Here is a 16,037-nt window from a genome sequence, read left to right as displayed (position 1 = left end):
GGGAGGGCAACATAGCAGAAGGGCAGGATAGAGGAAAATTTTGCATGGTGGGCAGGAAGGACAGAGAGAGAGAGAGAGAGAGAGAGAGAGAGAGATAATAAGGGAGGAAGGAGGGAGATGTACCCTTCTAGGCCAGGACCCAGTGACCACCACCTCCAACCAGGCTGTACTTTCCAATTTAGCTATAAACTCATGAATGGACTAACTCCTAGATGAGTATCGTGCCTCCATGATCCAATCACCTCCCCAAAGCCCAACTTACAAAGGCATGAACCTTAGTGGGGATGTCTAGATACAAACCATAACTAATTTTAAGCAAGAAGAACAAAGTCAGAGGCATCACACTATTTGATTTCAAAATATATTACAAAGCTGCTATAATTAAAACAGTATGATACAGCCATAGAAGGAAATACATAGACCAATGAAATAAAATAGCCCAGAAATAAACCCACATATACATTGCCAATTGATCTTTGAAAAGAGCGCCAACAGGGAAAGGATAGGCTTTTTAGTATATGCTGCTAGGAAAACTGGATATCCATATGCATAATGCAAATGAACCCTGATATCACACAGTATACAAAGAATCAACTCAAAATAGATTAAAACTTTAGCAAAAGACCTGAAACTATAAGACCACTGGAAGGAAGATGGGAAAAACACTTGTCATTGGTCTAGGCGATGATATGAATTCAGAAGCACAGATAACAAAAGCAAAAAGAGACAAATGGGAGAAAGCAGGCTGCCAGTCTCTGTGTAGGTAATTATCATGCGGCCTTGCAGATTCCAAGAGGAGTCAACCAGGTTCCTGGTGAGCATGCAGCCATGCCCATGGAGAGGCCCACAAGCAGCGGCGGTCCCTAGCTGCAGAAATGGTTGGACAGCTGGAGACTGCCATGATTACCCCAGCCATGCTAGAGGAAGAACAGCTTGAGGCTGCCGGACTTGAAAGAGAGCAGAAGATGCTAGAAAAGGCTCGCCCATCTTGGGGCCAAGAATCCACAAAAATTTGGTATCGAAGACTTCAACATTTGCTTGAAAAGAGCAATATCTACTCCAAATTTTTATTGGCTAAAATGGAGCAGCAGCAATTAGAGGAACAGAAGAAAAATGAGAGATTGGAGAGAAAAAGGGAATCTCTAAAAGTTGCAAAGGGTAAAACTTCAGTTGATGCAAGTGAAGAGAATCTAGTCATGAAAAAGAAAAGAGGAAGAGATGAATCATACAATATTTCAGAGGTCATGTCAAAAGAGGAAATTTTATCTGTGGCTAAAAAAACTAAAAAGGAGAATGAGGATGAAAGTTCCTCCTCTACTAATATCCGTGTAGAAGATCTTCAGAAAAATAAAGACTCAAATGCTATAATTAAAGATAGATTGGGTCAAACTGTTAGGCAGAATACTAAGTTCTTTTTTGACCCAGTTACAAAATGTAGTGGACAGCCAGTACCCTTTAAACAACCAAAGCTTTTCACAGGAGGAGTGATGTGGTGGTACCAAGTAGAAGGCATGGAATGGCTGAGGACACTCTGGGAAAATGGAATTAATGGCATTTTAGCAGATGAAATGGGGTTAGGCAAGACTGTTCAGTGCATTGCTACAATTGCATTGATGATTCAGAGAGGAGTACCTGGACCTTTTCTTGTCTGTGGCCCTTTGTCTACACTTCCCAACTAGATTGCTGAGTTCAGAAGATTTACACCAGATATTCCTATTATGTTATACCATCGAAGCCAGCAGAAACATCAAAAATTGGTAAAGAGCATTCACAAACAGACTAGGACACTGCAGATTCATCCTGTGGTGATCACATCATTTGAAATAGCCATGAGAGACCGAAATGCATTACAGCATTGCTTTTGGAAGTACTTAATTGTAGATGAAGGACACAGGATTAAGAATAAGAAGTGCCACCCCAGCTGCCATTCCACCACTCCCAGGGCAGAGGAGGTGAGTGGTGTGGGCACCAGTAGCAACCCCCATCCTGTGGAAAAGAGAAAACACATAAACAGGCCTCAAAAATAGACTTCCAGATCACCTACAGCAACCTCAAAGGGAAATGAGATGGAACAAGCTGATAACCACCTGGACTCCCTGAACTGGCAACAAAAGAGGATCTGGAAAAAAATGAAATCAGAAATAATTTCTCAGATAACAGTAGAGATTGTTCCCATAGTGCAAGACAGAATTAATAAATCTAGAGAGGACACAGATAAAAAAATAGAGGAGCTGAGGAACATGATGGAATCCCAACATAGGAAACAAATGGAATCCATAAAAGAGATGCAAACAGATTTCCAAGAGATTAAAAAATCCATTGAAAGTTTATGCAGCAGAATGAGCCAATGTGAGGACAGAATTTCAGATATAGAAGATAAGATTTCAATTAGTGACCAGGAAAAGAAAAATTGCTTTAAAATTGTAAGGGACCATGAGAAAGCAATCCAGCAGCTGCTAGACGATGCAAAGAAGAACAACAGAAGACTGATTGGAGTCAAAGAAGAAAGAGGAGAGAGTGCAGACAACATAAAAAAAAAACTCTTCACAGAAGTGATGGCAGAAAACTTCCCAAGCAGGGGAAAAGAACTTGACATACAGATAAGTGAGGCATATAGGACTCCAAATAGCCTTGATCAAAAAAAATCTACACATAGTCATATAATAGTTTTATATTCCAGAAACCCAACAGAAGAACAAAATTCTACAAGTAGTGAGAGAAAAGAAACAAATCACATACAAAGGAAAGCCCATCAGAATCACAGCAGACTTCTCATTCCAAACCCTCAAGGCAAGAAGAGCTTGGAGTGATGCATTTCAAGCCCTAAAGGAAAACAGCTTCCAACCCAGAATGATGTACCCTGGAAAGCTATCTTTCAAAATTGATGGAGAAATAAGATACTTTCATGACAAAGAGCACCTTAGGAACTTCAAGAATACCAAACCAGCACTCCTAAAAATTTTAGACAATATCCTAGGAACAGACAATGAGGATCACAACCCCTGGAAGCCCAGCAGAATGAATTTGTTGGGTGTGACAAATTAAACGCAAAGGGGGAGAATTCAACAAGAAGAAAAAGTCAGGACAAGGCTTTTACAACTTCTAACTTCATCCCCCTAATGAGTGTATAATTCAATCTTGTTATTGTATTGATTAGTATTTTTCTGATTCTAGTGTTGCACACCTTTCCTTGTGCTGTATTGGTATTCATCATCTCGGGCTGGGGATTTAGCCCAGTGGTTTCCCCGCCTGCTACGCAAGCGCAAGGACCCATGTTTGATCCCTGGTACCAAAACAAACAAACAAACAAAAAGGGTATTCATCATCTTCTGTCTACTTTTTAATTGGGTTGTCTATTAATGAGCTGTAAGAGTTCTTATATATTCTGGTCATAGGTTATATGCATTGTAAATATGGTCTGTTTAAGTACTACTTTTCATTTTAACGATGTCATTTAAAGTTCTGAATTTTGATGGAACCTCATTTATCAATTTTTTTCTTTTATACATCATGTTTTTTGTATCCTAGGAAGTTCTTGCCTACCCTAAATTCATAAACATTTTCTCTTATAATTTCTTTTTAAAGTTTTATAGTTTTAGTCTTTCATATTTAGGTTCATAGATCCTTTCCAGTTATTTTATGTATGGAAATAAAGGGTTGAGGTCAATTTTTTATATACGGATACCAGGTTGTTCTAGTGCCATTTGCTGAAAACACTATCTTTTCTTCTGCTCTTGAATTGAGTTTATATTCTATAAAATGTTAATGTTAAATAATCTTTCAAAACTCAGTGGACCATATATGTGTGGTTCTATTTCTAGATACTCTGTTTTATTCCAATGATCTGTATGTCTTTCCTTACACCAACACTGCTTTGATTACTGTAGCTTTAGAGGAAGTCTTAAAATTAGGTACTAAATGTCTTCCAACACTGATTTTTTTCTTTTTCTTTTTACTTTTCTAGGTCCTTTGTATCCCCACATAACTTTTAAATTTCAATATTCAATTAATTTATGACAAGTATACATGGATCTGAATTTTTATATATACCTTGTGTTTTCTAATCCTGCTAAATTCAAATACAAGTTCTAGGGGCTCCTAGAGATTTCTTAGTATTTTCTCTGTAGATGATCATTTCATCTACATATAAAGATTTTACTTCTACCTTGCCAATCCTATCCTAATTATGTCATTTTATTGCCAGAGTATTTTGGTTTAGGCCTATGTTTCAAACTTTAATGGAGAGACGAAGAGTAGGCATATCTGCCCTTGTTCCCCACCTTAGGGAGAAAGCATTGTATCTTCTTCATTCATATTTTTTCATATTTCTTCATTTTTGCTGGAAGTATGAAGTACATGCCTTTGATCTGTTGAGAAGGTTCTGTTCTACTTCTAGTCTCCTGATAGCTTTTACCATGAACAGCTGTAGAATTTAGTCTAATACTTTTTCTCCAACTACTGACCGGATCACATGGCTTTCTCCTTTCCTCTGTTAAAACGATGACTTTTGGGGATGGATCTTCCAATGCTGAACCAACACTGCCATCCCTATAATAAAACCACTCTCTACATACTGGCAGATCTGACTTCTAATAGTTTGTTTTGTTAAACAAATTTCTATCTATGTTCATACTTTTTTCTTCTATTATCTTCATCCAGTTTTAGTATTAGCACAATGTTGATTTCCTAAAATGAGGGGGGAAGTGTTCCTTCTTTCTTCTGCTTTAAATGTTTGATATAATTTATCAGTTAAAATGTATATGAGCCTGTTTTTATCATATAGGTAGGTTTTCAAGCTATGAATATACTTTCTTTAATAGGTGCTATTCAACTTTTATATTTCCTCCAGAGGTAGTTTCATTAATTTGTCTTCCAAGGTACTTCTTAGAAGTTGTCAAATTTATTTCAAAAAAGATTTTTGTAATATGGTTTCTATATCTTTTTAAATTCTGTAAAATCTGTGGTAATGTCTCCTAGATCTTGATATTGTAATTTAAAAAATGTATAATTAATATTGTGTAATAGGAAGTAAAGGTCTAAATGAGTAGGGGAAGTGGGAGGGGTAGGGGAAGGGAAAGAAAGGAAAAGAAAAAATATGAGAAAAGGAAAATAATGGAAACAAAATCTTTGCAAACAGGGAAGGATGGAGGGGGTGTAGGGAGGGCAAGGGAAGGGGAAAAAAATAAGAACCAAGATACTCATGTAAAGGTACAAGATCCCAAAGATGAATGTAACTGTATTTTATACCTAAAATTTACCAATAAACTTAATGGGGGAAAAAAAAAGAATATGAAGTGCCATCTAATCGGAGTTAAAGCTGTTTGATGCTGATAACAAACTTCTTTTGACTGGTACTCCTTTGCAAAACAATTTATCAGAACTTTGGACATTGCTAAACTTTTTGTTGCCAGATGTATTTGATGACTTGAAAAGCGTTGAATCTTGGTTTGACATTATTAGTCTTTCCGAAACTGCTGAAGGTATAGCTAAAGAGAACAGAATGTATTACATATGCTGCACCAGATTCTAACACCTTTCTTACTGAGAAGACTAAAATCTGACATTGCTCTTGAAGTTCCTTCTAAATGAGAAGCAGTTGTTTATGCACCACTTTCAAAGAAACAGGAGGTTTTCTATACAGCCACTGTGAATCGTACAATTGCCAACATGTTTGGATTGAGTGAGAAGGAAACAGTTGAGCTAGTGGACATCCTAATGGACTTTTGATCAAAATGCTGAACTAGAAAATCAATAAATTACAGCAAAATAGATGATGTTCCTAATGAGTTGGAAAAATTGATCAGTCAAATACAGCCAGAAGTAGACAGAGAAAGGCCTGTAGTGAAAGCGAATATCCCTATGGAATCTGAAATAGATTTGAAGCTACAGAAGGTCATGACGCTACTAAGTAAGTGCTGTAATCATGCATATCTGATTGAGCTGATTGAATACCCTATAGACCCTGTTACAGAAGAGTTTAAAATTGATGAATAATTGTTTACAAATTCTGGAAAATTTTTAATTTTGGATCGAATGCTGCCAGACCTAAAAAACAGAGGTCACAAGGTGTTGCTTTTTTCACAAATGACATGGATGTTGGACATTTTGATGGATTATTGCCATCTTAGAAATTTCAACTTTAGTAGGCTTGATGGGTCCACGTCTTATTCAGAGAGAGAAAAAAATATGCATGACTTCAACACAGATCCAGATGTTTTTATCTTCTTAGTGAGTACATGAGCTGGTGGCCTGCATATTAATTTGACTGCAGCAGATACAGTGATTATTTATGATAGTGATTGGAATCCTCAGTCTGATCTTCAAGCCTTTGATAGAAGCCATAGAATTGGTTAGACAAAGCCAATTGTTTATCAGCTTGTTACAGCAAATATCATTGATCAGAAAATTATGGAAAGAGCAGCTGCTAAAAGAAAACTGAAAAAGTTGATCATCCACAAAAATAATTTCAAAGGTGGTCAATCTGTATTAGATCAATCTAAGAATTTCTTAGATACTAAAGAATTAATGGAATTACTAAAATCTAGAGATTATGAAAGAGAAATAGAGGGATCAAGGGAGAAAATCATCAGTGATAAAGATATAGAGTTATTGTTAGATTGAAGTGATCTTATTGATCAAATGAAAGCCTCAGGACCAATTAAGGAGAAGATGGGGATATTCAAGATACTGGAAAATTCTGAAGATTCCAATCCTGAATGTTTGTTTTAAATTGGAGCTGAAGGATAGCTTAAGTTACTGTTTACATCTGGTGATTTACTTATATTGGTTTTAAAATCCAGATTGTTCACTTGACTTTTTAAAGTAAATCAGTTTACATAATGTAAGTAGTACCCTTGTATACTTAATAGATTATAATTTTCTGAGTCTTATTAAGAACAAAGTTTACCTTAAGTTTAAATTTTCAGTTAAATTTTGAGGCTAGGTAGTACTCTTGGGTATGGTCTTAAGCATTGCCAGATTTATACAATCCTCTTGTAGTAAATGCTTTTTACCCCCTTTCTTTTAGCAGTAGAATTCAAAGGGGTTTGATACTTCAGTTATGGAGTAGGCTTTCTAGGGGGGCTTATTGGAGTTATGCTTTCTATTGTTGAAATAAGAAATTGTTTGACATTAGAGTCTTTAAGAGAGTTCTCCAATAAAGTTTCATTATAAGCTCACCTCATGAAAGTATTTTGTGAGGGAAATAATAGTTCAGATGAAATAACTGCAAGAGACTTGACTGGTATTGGGATTCCATGTGACTGTGCCAACTTGGTTTCATTTACTAGTACTACAAGCATATGTCATACAAAAGATTCATTGAGTTACACAGAGAAGGCTGTGGAAGAAGCTGCAGGATCTTGACAGACCAAGACTGTGGTAGTAATATGCAGTATAAGAATATAACAAAAAAGGAGAAACCCTGGAAATTATTATGCGAGGAGGTTAAATACAGTGAGGCAGAAGAAAACAAGACCTAGGAATAACCCAAAACCTGTAATCAAGGAACATAAAGCCAAAAGGGGAACAGTTTAGGCCCTGCATAAAAGGACATTAGTCCACCAAGAAGAGAGATCTAGAGTATATTCTGGGAAGGGGGAAATGATCACTGAACCATAGATTTCTAAATAGGTTAATGGGAAATGTTATTTTTTATATTCATAAGCAGATCAGATGATAGTGTTTTAGGACAGTGGAACTAAGGCTCAAAAGAAAAACTATTTTGAGAGAACAATTAAAGAAAAGAACAAGACATGGAACAGGTTTTTCATTTTGTTTTATTAAGTCAGACTGTTCAGCAGTCACATAAGCATGCTGATTAGGATTGCCCAAAACTCAGTCATGGCATCAGTGAGTCGCTTAGTAGTTAAACTTTTCAGTCTTGTTTTCTTACATTGTTCTGAATGACTTGTCATAGCTTCCTCTCTGTCCTTATATCTCTGATACGTCTCACCTTGCTCCCTGTTTCACTGAGAAAATAGGAACAACCAGAAAAATCTTTAAAAAGTTGTCATCACTATATCTGTAATCCTACTTAACTATCTGTTCCTGTTTATCTTTCGTTTCTTCCAATATTTTTTGTCCTCGTCAAAGCCCACTGAAAATCCTTTTTTTCTTGCAAGATTACTTGAAACCATTGTCTATATTCATTGCTTTTAATTTGCCTTCTTGCATTTTTTTCTCCTGAACTCATTCCAGTTGGATTTTTGTTCCTATCATTCCAGTAGAATTGTTGTTTTTAAGGTCTCTCGCTACCTCTGAAATCATATTACCTGACCTGTCAACATTTCATATTGTTACTGACTCTCCACAAAAGAATTTTAGTGAGCTTTTAGTAAATACATTCTCTTGTATTTCCTTCCTCTTGCTCTAATTCTCAGTTTTTTTTGCTGTTACTTGCACATCTTGACCTCTAAACATTAGAATGCCCCAAGCAGGGGATGCTACTTACTTGATGATTTTTACTTCATAATTCAAGACAACCCCAATCTGAATTTATTATTTTCTGTAGCCCAAATTTGCTCCTTTTGTATTTTTCTTATTCCAGTAAATGCTAACTCTTTATTTTCTCAGTCGTTTATACCAAGAATTTTGGAGTCATGGTTTACTCTTCTTTTTCTTCATACTCATATCGGAGTGTATGTATACTTTTTAAATATGTCCAGAATTCTGCCATGTCTCACTACTTTAATGTGTATTAATGTTTCTGTATCTTTTATGCAGGTGTATAATAATTTTGATTGGATCAATAGTTATTGTCATTTTGACCTTATAAACACACTCCAAATAAGATATGGGATATGCTCTGATTGTATTTTCATTTTTTTTTTTTGGTGGTGGTGGTAGCTCTGAATACTGAACCCAGGACCTTTTAAAATTTTGAGGTGTGGTCACTGAATTGCCCAGGCTGGGCTTAAACTTGCCTCAGTCTCCCAGAGTGCTGGAGTTAGAAGCATGCATCACCATACTGGACATTTTTTTCCTTTTTCATATTTTCAATCTTGGAAAGCTTTCCCCTCGACTGTTAATAGTTCTCTTTGTGCTTATCAATAACTCCGGAAGTTTGAATACCTCTGTATGTGCAAATACATCAGATATTTCATTGGTAAGTTCTCCAAAACTACATTCCATCTCATCCCCACCCTGTCCCCTAGAGCATTATTTAGTCTGGACTGTAGAACAGATTCCATCTAGAATCTCACTTTATCCTCCACTTGAGTATTTCTGTTAGTTGTTTCTTATTTTGGAACCATTTTTAAACTGGATCTCTTACCTTTTCCTTGGTTTACTCTCTCATTTTGATAGAATTTTCTTGTTCAGTGACTTTCTGAGAAAAAGATTCCAAAGAAATGAAATATTTGAGACTTTGTGTATATGACTGTGTTTCTATTGTACATCTACTGTAATAGTTTTGGTTTGGGATTTTAATTAGGAATCATTTTCTCAGAATTTTAAGTTACTGTATTGTCTGTTTTTGTTTGTTTATCTTTATTTTTTAAACAGGGTTTTGCTATGTAGTGGTGGCTGGCCTTGAACTCACTATGTAGCCCAGTCTGGCCTTGAACTTGCCTCAGCCTCTTGTGTGACACCACAACCTGGCTTTTTCCTCTTTCTTTTCTTTTCTTCTTTTCTTTGGGGTGGGGGGTGGTGGTTTCTTTGCTTGGTATATTTCCTTCAAGTGATTCTTCTGTTAGTTCCTTTTATTTTGTATGTTTCTTCAAATGCTTTAGGGTCATTGACTGTTCTTCAGAGTTGAGAACAACTAAAAAGCTAAACTCTATGCATGTAGATTTTATTGCAGTGTATTGACAAGGCCATGTATTTGAGAACCCCTCAATTATCAGCATGTGTAGTAGACCTTTTTGTGAGAGAAATCCTTCAGTCTCGTGTCCTGTGTGTATATACTTTGCCAGTTTTCTTTTTGGTCAAAGAAGAGGGAAGGGGTTTTGGAGATCTTACTGTTCATATCTCGGCTTCCCCAATCAGTTTCCAGTAAGGTCCTGCAACCTGTTACCTCAGCTTTATATCTGAATTCCCCAATTCCAGAGCCCTAACCCCTCCTATTCACCTTTTGCAGGGAGTGAGCCCTTCAATTTTTTTTTCAGTGTAAGAGTGTAGTAATCACTGTACAATGTGGTAGACCTTGGGGTTTAACTGCTTCTTTTTTTTTTTTTGGTACTGGGGATTGAACTCGGGTCCTTGTGCTTGTGAGGCAGGTGGCAGAACCACTGAGTTAAATCCCTGGCCCCTAACTGCTTCTTTCAACTAGCTGTACTGGAGTTCTTTCAAGACAACCTGTATCCAGAACTAGGATTCTAGTTCCCTAGTCTGTTGAAATATTCATGCATTTATTTTTCAATTTCTAAAATCTTTTGTTGTCATCTCTTCTGTTACCTTGTCTTGCATGTTTAATACCTCTTTCATCTTTATACTGTCAGTTTCCAGATTTTTGTCAAGGGGCTGTGAGAAGCATATGTTCTCATTCCATCATATTGAAACAAATGTTCCATGTTTTACTTACATAATAAATTATTTTCAAACTGAAAAAAAATAGACAAATGGGATGGCATTAAACTAAAAAAGCTTCTGCACAGCAAAAGTAGCCATCCATAGAGTAAAGGGAGAACCTACGGAATGGGAGAAAATATTTGCAAACCATACATTTGATAAGAAGTTAATATCTGTAATGTATAGAGAATGCAAAAAAACCCCTCAATAGCAAACAAACAAAAAACAACCCAAACTACTTACTCAATTAAAAACCCAGCAAAATACTTGAATAGTTATTTCTGCAAAGAAGACAAATGGCCAAATCGTGTATGAGAAGTGCTCAAGATCACTAATCATCAGAAAAATGCAAATCAAAACAATGCCAAAATATAGCCTGTCACCTGTTAGAATACCCAAAAGACAAAGGATAAATGTTGGTGAGGGTGGGGAAAAAGGACCCCTGTCCACTTTGGCTGGCATGTAAATTCATACAGATGTTAGGGAAAATGGTATGGAGGTTCCTTAAAAAATTAAAATTGAACTACTATATGATCTAGTAATTCCACTTATAGCTGTATATCCCATCCCCCTAGCCCCCAGGATCCTGAGAGAAATGGAATCAGGATCCTGAAAAAATATCTACAGTCACACATTCATTGCAGCATAATTCATAATAGGGAAGGTTTGGAACCAACATGAGTGTCTGTTGATGGATGAAAGTGGTTAAAGAGAACATGATACATACATGTGCATGTGCGCATGATGAACTGCATATGTGATGTGGCCCAATAAGATTCGATTGGTAGTGACTTTGTTGCAGTCTTAGGTTATATTAGCATGCTCTGCAGTGTTCACTAAATGACAAATTCGCCCAATTATGCAGGTCTCAGAATGCACCCTCCCATTGCTAAGTAATGTAAAACTTTACATGCACAATTCAGGTATCTCCAATATAATTATGATATTTCAACTTATGATTTTTTTTTTAACGTTAAGGCATTTTCAAGCAATGTGGTTCAGTAGAAACTGTAGTTTTCATTTTGAATTTTGATCTTTTCCAAGGCTGGTGATATGGGGTGCCTCTGTTTTGTTGCTGGACAGCAACAATGAGCCACAGATCCCAGGAAGTCATTCGACTGTAAGAGTATGAGATGTGATCAAAATATTTGGTGAATGATTAAAAATTAATATAGTAAAAGACACATTACCATTAATCCCCCTCACTTCAAATATACTTATCCCATCATTCCTTCCACCTCTGCCTCAGTTCTGAATATCCTCTTTTGGAGTGTCTTTTGGAGTTATGATCAAAATTACTTGGCACTGTGCAACTTCTGGCTCTTCCCCAAAGTTAAAATGACCATGAATGGTAAACTTTCAGAAGTGATTCAGCGCAGTGAGGCAACCACGACAGAGCAAATGTGACCAATGTGTTTAAAGCAAGGGGGGATATTTTGCTGGGATTGATCACAGTGTCTTTCATGGTGATACATTTAAAAAATTTAAATATTCACCACAGTTCTTGATCACATCTTAAAACTATGGTTACTATATAGAGCACATGCTGCTAAACTGTGATGTTTGGTAGGTTAAGTGCCTTAAATACATTCTTGACTGAAAATATTTTCGATTTATGATGGATTTGGGGATTGTAACTCTGTCATAAATTTAGAAGCATATTTATTATTCAGCCTTCAAAAAGAAAGAAATCCAGCTATTTGCAACAACCTAGATTAACTGGGAGGACTTCATGTTAAGTGAAATATACCAGACATAGAAAGACAAATAATACTATATTATCTGACTTATATGGGAAATCTGAAAAAGTCAAACTGATAAAAGTAGAGAGTAGAATATTAATATCCAGAGGATGGGGGTGGCAGCAAAGGGGAGATGTTGGTTAAAGAAGTCAAAGTTTCCATTATGGAGAATGAAAAATTAGTAGAGATCTAATATATAGTATGGTGACTTTTTAAATTAAAAATTATTATCATTATTGCCATTAATCCCTTTCAAAACACAAGAAGAGATAAAAATATGCCAAGTGTCTAAATTTTTAGAAAATGTATCACGATAACAGAGATGTTGCCATTAATCTCCCTCTAAATAGCTCCCCTCTCTGAATTCACTTACTCCATTGCTCTTGTCACTTTCTGAAGAACTTCTAAAAGTTGTCTTTCATGTCTTTATGAGGTGAGATCAAAACTACAGTGAATGCTGTTCTTGAGTGCCATTCAATGGAAAGGCAGGTTCATAAAATTATTACAGCGTGTCCTCACCCATCTTATCTTATCCATCTGCACTGTGTGACTCTGGATCTTCTCCAAAGTCAAAATAACCATGCAAAGTCAGTATTTTGAATTGATTCAGGACACCAAGGCAGCCAGGACAGTGCATCTAAAGACATTCATGAAAGAGGACTTCCAGAGCTGCTTTGGGAAGTGACATGAATGGTGGGATAAGTGTGTTCAAAATGAGGGGGAGTATTTTGAGGAGGATTCAGGGGAATGTGTCTTTTGCTGTAATAATGTTTTTTAAATTTAGCATTCACTCTGCTTTTTATTCACACCTTGTATGTTATATGATGAATATGTTAACAGCTTGTGATAATTACTCCACAATGTACAGATATATCAAAAGATCACTTTGAAACTCTTATATATAATTTTTATCAAAATAGAATAGAATTCTAACTATATTATTATAAATATTACTTTATAAGTCAATTAAGAAAGTATTTTGAAATAATTTTCTTTTTTTTTTTGGTACCGGAGATCAAACTCTGGACCTTGCACTTGCAAGGCAGGCGGCGAAACCACTGAGGTGATTTTTAAATTATGTCCTGAAGCCACTGAGGATTAACTTTTCTACAGGGTTCTAAACATGATTTTGGTGTTTTTAAAAATTTTTTTTCCTGTAAATATTTGTTTTAGGGACAATGATTTAGACCTTATCCCCCTTTACTCAATATTATGTGCTTGTTTACCTATCTAGATATACATTAATTTATATCTTTTTGTACACATATGTATTGCATAATTTAAAAGAAATTGCAATATCTGCATATGTCCATGTTTTTCAAATAAAATTTCTCAAACCTTCATAGATGGATACTTAGCCATTGGATACATTTGATGATAAAGGTAGCTGACAGTCCTTGATTTCCCACTGCATTCCATTTCATATTTACAATGGCTTTCTGGAGAAGACATCTTTCCTATCACATTATATGAAAGTACAAGAGGGTCGGGGATTTAGCCTAGTGGTTTTGTCTCCTGCTGCGCAAGCTCAAGGACCCAAGTTCGATCCCCGGTACCAAAAAAAAGAAAGTACAAGTGAGGTTTAGGGAGATTAAGGAAATTTCAAATCCCTGGTCTTTATGTGCTGAGACCAAAGCCTGTGCTCTAAAGCCTTTTCCAGACTCTTATAATATAGAAAAATCAATTTTAGAAAGGTTTTAGTAAGGGCTATTTCAATTAGATTTTTCAAAGCCCTGAATTAATGGTGGATTTATGTCCCAGGAAACTGCTGACCTTAGAAGATCATGTAGAGCAAATAAATGTCACTAAATTTCAAATTAACAAGTTGTTGGTGAATTCCAGCCATAGTGTCTCAGTAGTGCTGCATCAAGGAAGCACATTAAGTTCAAAGAATGTCGGAAAGCAATGTGGGTTTTAGTAATGATCTCTGCAGGAAGTGATGGGACTGGAGCTGCACAATGCACCTCCCTAAATTGCCTCACTCCTGTCTCTCTTGGTCCCCAAGTTCCACTTCCGAGGCAGGGAATCAGCTCTCGGCTTCTCTCTTTTATTAACCACTGCTCATGCTCGGCTCCTGCTTGATTTGTATTCTTCTCTCTTTGGCTAAGGTCCTTTAAGAGTTGCTAGAACTAGTCAGGCCTGCCTATAATCTCAGCTACTTGGCCAGGCTGAGAAAGGAGGATTGCAAGTTCAAGGCCAGCCTGGACAGCTTAGCAAGATCCTGCCATAATATATAAAGGGCTAGGGATTTAGCTGAATTTGAAAGTCCTGGGTTCAATTCCTATACCCCTCACCCAAATTCCTAGTACTAAATGCCTCTTTTTCATAAAAGTCAATGTATTCTTTTTATTTTGTCACGAAAGTCAAATTAGTTTCTTTTGCTTTTTCCAAATTGCTTCATTTTTCACTTCTTTCTTCAGAGCAATAAACACTTTCTTCCTTAGAAAGAGAGGAAGAAGAACTAAGACACTTTATGTAAAGGTACAAGATCCCAATGATGAATGTAACTGTATTGTATACCTAAAGTGTACCAATAAACTTAATGAAAAAAAAAGACATATTCAAGCAGATGTCACTAAAAAAAAAAAAAAGAAAGAGAGGAAGAATTAGGGATGGAGATATAGCTCAATGGCAGAGCACTTATCTAGTGTATGTTATGCAAGGCCCTGGGTTTGATCCCCAGCCCTGCATTAAAATGAAGACAAGGAAGAAGAAGGAAAAAGAAAGGGAAGAAGACAGGGAGGCTATGGCAGGAGGACCACAATTTCGAGCTCAGCCTGGGCAACTTAGCAACTTAGGAAGAGGCTGCCTCAAAAGAGCTGAGATGTAGCTCAGTGTGAGGAACCTGGATTTACTCTCCAGTACTGGAAAAAAAAAAGAGTGGGAAAATTACAGATAGCTTTGATAATTTTAAATCCTGCTCATATAGTAAGAATGCTTGAGTTAAGAGTTAAACTGTACTGAACTAGACAGATATTGTTGCTGTATTATGAATAGGATCTATTTATTTGTGTTTGTTCAAATCGTTTAAAATTAATATACCGGATCTCATAGGAAGAACCACAGTGTTTTATCTACATTTTATGTAACACAGAGAAAAAAAATTCTATCATTATAACTGCAAACTATCAGACATTTCCCAGGATTAGAGATGTTAAAATATGAAAAACAGTGCATCTTGAAAACAATGAAATAAAGTAGCATTTTTTCCATATTCCCTCAGTTTGCATATTTTTAGATAGTCACTTATATTTATATTCCTACAAACATTTTTCCTCTTTCTAAATCAGTTTTCCTCCATTCATGGACTATGGATCACCTGTAGTAGAATCTGGGGCTGCTGATTAAAAACACAGATTTCTAGGCCACTCGTGGAGGTCAACTAAAACAGGATCTTGTGGCAGGATCTGGACAGCAATATTTTTAAATCTTTTCATATACTTTTAATATGCAGCCAAGTAAAGAACTTCTCAGAGGTGTTCCCCAGCATCATTTGAGAGCTTAGAAATGTTGAATTTCAAAGACTATGCAAGACTCGCTAAAGCAGAACCTGCATTTTGACAAGATACCCAGGTGCTTCATGGAAACATTAAAGTCAGAGAAACAGTGTAGACCAGAATCAGTTAAGGCAATGCAAGGAAGTTGGGCTGGGGGCAGATACCTGTCTTGCACCCATGGCGATGAGACTTTAAGTATTTCAAGGATTAAGTGAGCTTTTAATTCTAGATATTAGAATAATAGCAGATATAACAATTGTGCAAAGACAGGTAATAGAATGCTGGCCAA

At 36.2% G+C, this 16,037-nt stretch overlaps 1 protein-coding gene and 1 pseudogene across 7 annotated transcripts in view; one reads left to right on the top strand and one right to left on the bottom strand.

Moving 5' to 3' along the window:
• Positions 1–16,037, bottom strand: part of Palld (palladin, cytoskeletal associated protein) — a 403,828-nt gene that overhangs the window by 314,169 nt on the left and 73,622 nt on the right. The gene's annotated exons all lie outside the window — the stretch shown is intronic.
• LOC101700929 (lymphoid-specific helicase-like) lies at positions 829–6,729 on the top strand (annotated as a pseudogene).

The sequence above is a fragment of the Heterocephalus glaber genome, unplaced genomic scaffold (assembly GCF_053883595.1).
Source record: "Heterocephalus glaber isolate CG9 unplaced genomic scaffold, H.glaber_assembly_v1.0 deba00001461, whole genome shotgun sequence".
In the NCBI taxonomy this organism is placed as follows: Eukaryota; Metazoa; Chordata; class Mammalia; order Rodentia; family Bathyergidae; genus Heterocephalus; species Heterocephalus glaber.
The sequence above is the reverse complement of the archived record's forward strand: the minus strand, read 5'-3'. Positions and strand labels throughout refer to the sequence as shown.